Genomic DNA, 4,917 nt, shown 5'->3' on the forward strand with positions numbered 1-4,917 from the left:
GTGGTAAAAAGGCTTGCTAACAAATTCCCTTCCTGCATCCTCTTTCAGAAACATGCTTCACCTAATCTATATAAATGGCTTTGTGGGGTGGTTGCATATCACAAAAGGCAATGCAAACTATGTGGTCCATCTACATTCCACCCAAAGCAATTATGGACTATTTATGCAACCTTATTATATATACTTCAATTTCCTCCTATTTAAATAAGCAATTCCAACCCCTATATTAATTATGCGAAATACAGCCTTTAAAAACAATCAATACACATTACAAATTTACCATACTAGATATATGTATGTATGTACACCACTTCATTCATGCAATTCATTATCAGAAATGTCTACATTTGGATCGAAAATTTTAAATTCGAAGCAATAATTACAAAATTCAAACGACTCTATGTCGAAAGTATGCGGATTTGATTGATATTTAAAAAGAAATTGTAGTTAGAAAGACGCAAGATTTGAAATTTTTCACTTGATGAAATTTATAAGTTCAAATCCGTTAATCCAAACATGACATTATTGTATATATAGATCTGTAGATTAAATTGGTTGAGGGTTATATGTATGTACGGAAAACCTTAGAACACAAAATATATATATATGTTTATATATATACTATAATTATCAGGGAATTATATCAGTCCCCACCAATCATGGTGGGTAAAACAACTGTTCTTCCTTCCATTTACACATTCTTTTTTTGTATTTTGTGAATCGAAAGATCTGAAACAAAATAGCAAACCAATCTCTTCTTATCCTCTGCCTGTGGTTGAGGAAGGGGATTGGAGACCGGACATCATATCTCTAAACAAAAATATTAAATTGATCAAAAAAAAAAATGGGAAAATTCTCAGTTGATCGATCCATACAGCAGAAATGAAATTTCTCTTGGTTTTACTGAAAAATATGAAGTAAATTCAAAAGGGTCCTCACCAGATCTAGCCTTCCAACAGCACAACTATGAATTTCATCCGTCCGATCAAATGCAGTTTCAAAAGGTTAAGAAAATAAAATAATAAACAGCGAGGATGGTAAATAAAAGAAGATAATTCAATAGTAAAAGCCAAACACTGTTCAGAGTTTGAATTTCTCCCTGGCCCTCCCCATATCCTCCCACAGCTTTATTGAACCGCAAAAGGCATCAATCATCTCCGGTAGGAGGCCATACGTACAGTTATCTGCAGTTTGCTGTTCAAGAAAGCTGTGGAAGAACACGAAAAGAGCCATTTCTGAAGGCCCTTCAAAAGCATCATCTGCTGCAACCCTAAATAGGGTTTCTTGAAACAAATACATACACATATATATACATATGTTAGAGAGAGAGAGAGGAAGGGGAGGAGAGAGAGAGAGAATAGCAAGTGTAGGTTTAAGTGTAGAAGAGAGGGCAATATTTATAGGAAGATTGGAAGTCTTTTCCACCAATCCCGAGAAGAATATTGGCCTATTAAAAAGACTGACTGCATTTGATCCAATTAACATATCAAACTATGGTAAAAATATGAGCATCATAAGTAGTGCAAAATTTTGGAGTACATATATGCATCATCATTATATTACGTGCGGTTAGGATGCAATCTAGCGGATCCAACGGTGGTGTTGGCCATTATAGGGTACATTAGGAGAGTCCCTACCTAGATCTGTCCCTTCCTAGATAGCTAGGAATGCAATTTGGTAAATACACATTTTAATTTTCTAGAAAAATGTTGATGTACTAACTTCGATTATTTACACCCTAATTATAACAGTATCCAATAGGGCTGAAAACTAAACTAAATACACGAAACTTGATTAAAATCAATAGATAAAAATTCGTTTATATTTATTAAATTTAGTAAAATTAAAATTTAAATAAAAAGATGTATTCAATAAGTTTTTAAATTTGATTAAATTAGTGTAAAAATAATAAAATATACTTAAATATATAAAACCATTCAAACTCGACTAAAGTTTAATTCAAATAAGACTCCTTTGAACTTGATTAGGGAAATAATCAAAATAAATTCAAATAAAAATTTTCAAGCTTGATATTAGTTGAAATAAGCTCAAACAATAATATATTTATCTCAACCCAAATCATTTACGACTCTAAGTTTGAGCAAATATTGAAGTCAAATTGAATATCCAATAATGTGATTTGATAGTTCAATTATTTAACCAGGAAGGTTTATTTCTTGGTGCACTCAAAGTTAGCATTTTATTGAATATAATTAGTGAGTCGAATAGTTTACAATTTATTATATTTTATCGACTCAAAGTTAAGTAGTGAATGATCAGTAAATAAATACATAAAAAAAAAATTATGAAAAAGATTTTATTAATTTGGTAATAAAATTAAGTTATTAACTATTTATTCTTTTAGATAAAAATCAGTAATTACATATTAATTTTTTTGATATATTTTGATATATTTTTCTTTAAAAATATGATAAAATATTTATATTTATTCATTTTTTCTAAAAATATTTAACTTTTGGTTAAGTATATAGATTTGTCAATTTCTTTTGAAAAGGATATATGAGATGTTAGTTATATTATATTTATTGCGTATCTACTATATATATTAATTTATACTCCACTTTTGATTAAGTTCTTCCCTTATTAAAAAAAATTAATTAAAAAATAATTTGGTAATGATTTAATATGTAAACTACTAAAATATATTGAGAATAATAAAATTATTCAAAATATGAGAGGCATTTTTGTCCAAGAATATAAATATTACATTTATCAGTTTAGGTGGATAAATATTAATTATATAATGAATACAATGTATTTCACTCTAATTTAAAAAATAAACAAACGACATATAAAAAAAATTGAGACACCAAAACGGTGCTTTTTAATTATTATAAGGTATAGAGATATATATATTTTCACTCTATTCAAGACGTTGGATGAGACTTTAAAATGAAAAAAAATCGTGCATATTTCTATTAACATTTGTACAAGTTTTGGTAGATATATATATAGCTAACAAGGACCATTTCTCGATTTATGCGTATTATTTTTGTGCAAGGACCATGAAGTTAATCTTCTCTGTAACGTTTCAATTTTATATATGTCGTTCTTAGGTTCGCTTCACTTTTGATCTTATTTATTATGAAATTGGTAATTTTAATCCCATAATTTATAAAAATACTACTTTTGATATTTTTCCACTTTTCCGTTAGTCTTTAAAGTCGATAGCCATGTGCTCGGCATATGACTGTAACTTTTCTTTTTTTGGAAGGAAAATTAGCATCTTTTCTAACTTGGTAACATTATTGGGAGGAAATATAACTACCATAGAGGGCAAAGAATTAAGATTTAAATAAATTAGGGTAAGAAAAGAGGATTTCTCTTGTCTATCATAAAAATTCAATCCCACCCCTCTCATATTGTTGTATCCTTAAGAGAAATAGAAGCTAATAAAGAATCATGTCTTCCAAAGTGAACCAACCGGGTTGAATGGAGGGGGATTTCCGTTGAACTTGGGGTCTCGCTAGCGCATCTCTTCGACTATCCATGCTGCTTTCTATCTCTCCAATGTAGGAATTTTGCCTTTCTTCAAGATTTTCATTGTGGATTATTTTTAGGTAATTTTGAGTTCGAAACTTTAGAGAATTGGGGTTGTATTTGATTTAGGTCAAATTAGAGGTTTTTATTCCTAAAGACAACTATTAAGTCAATCTTTCCCCAGTCAAAAATAATTAATGGCCCAATACTGAGCACGTGGCTGTCACTGTTAAAAAAATAACAAACAAGTGGATGAGGACAAAAAATTAATTATTTTTTGTCAGCTATAAGATTAGAAATGCTAATACTGTAATGAGTGGGATCGAAAGTGCAACAAGCCTAATTTAAGGGACCAAAAATACTATTTATCTAGCTAATAATATATATCATATTGTAATTTTTAATCAAATGACAAGTATTGATAAAATGAGAAATATTATAAGAAATTGATCAGGTCTATGGTAGATTTTGATTAATCAAATGATAATTGGTTGGATAATTCATCAAATAGGGCTAGTTATACTGAAACTTCATCTGAAAATGAAAAATTAAATGTTTTTTTCGAAGAAGTTACAAAATTATATTTATTTATACCCCTCTAAAAATTCTCTATTTATACTTGAACCCTTTTTTTTAGGGTTTAGACAAAATATGCTAACATTAATAACAAATAAAATTACATAAAATCATCCATTTTGCCCCTCATTCAACATTTCAATATATATTTTTGTACTTGTAAGGGGATAAATGTAATATTTATATTTTTTTCTTATAAATAAAAAATTATAACATAAAAATATTAAATGAGGATAAAATTAAAAATTGATGTATCTTTTTTTCTTTTTGCTAAAAGTAGCAGTTCTCATCCCAACAATAATAAAAGGAATCAGGTATAAATGGAAAATTTTTGGAGGGAATGTAAGCTAAATTTTAGAAGTTTTCGGGAGAAAAATATGTTTATATTTTTAGCAGGGGTCTAAATACAATTAACCCTTCAAATAAAATTAGTCTAAGATTTAAAACAAAAAAATTAGGGCAAATTGCATATATAAATTAGTTGCAATTCGGTTGAATTTAGTCAAAAATTCATACATATAATTAAATTTAATAATTAATTGCAAATATTAAATTATTATTTGAAATTATATAATTAAAAAAATTAAGAAGGATTTTAGTAATTGTAAATAAAATATTACAAATTTCAATAACACCACCGTCTCCACACATCATTGTGGAAATAGTTCTAAAAAAATAATCCTAAAACGGATTAATCGTTCCTAAATATAACCCAACTCAAACTAATGCATACACCGTAATGTGTTCCAAATAATAATTCTAAAATAATTACAAAAGAGCGTTCCAAATATATAATAAATCATGCCTAAAAGTACTCCAAAAAATGTGCACCATACAATT

The 4,917-nt window shown here is 28.1% G+C and overlaps 1 long non-coding RNA gene across 1 annotated transcript; it reads right to left on the reverse strand.

Moving 5' to 3' along the window:
* On the reverse strand, positions 589 to 1,450 carry LOC110012333. The gene is made up of 2 exons (XR_002287468.1): positions 940 to 1,450; positions 589 to 810 (listed from the first exon to the last, which is right to left on the reverse strand). It is a non-coding gene; the product is annotated as an uncharacterized LOC110012333 (long non-coding RNA).

This window comes from Sesamum indicum, linkage group LG7 (assembly GCF_000512975.1).
Source record: "Sesamum indicum cultivar Zhongzhi No. 13 linkage group LG7, S_indicum_v1.0, whole genome shotgun sequence".
In the NCBI taxonomy this organism is placed as follows: Eukaryota; Viridiplantae; Streptophyta; class Magnoliopsida; order Lamiales; family Pedaliaceae; genus Sesamum; species Sesamum indicum.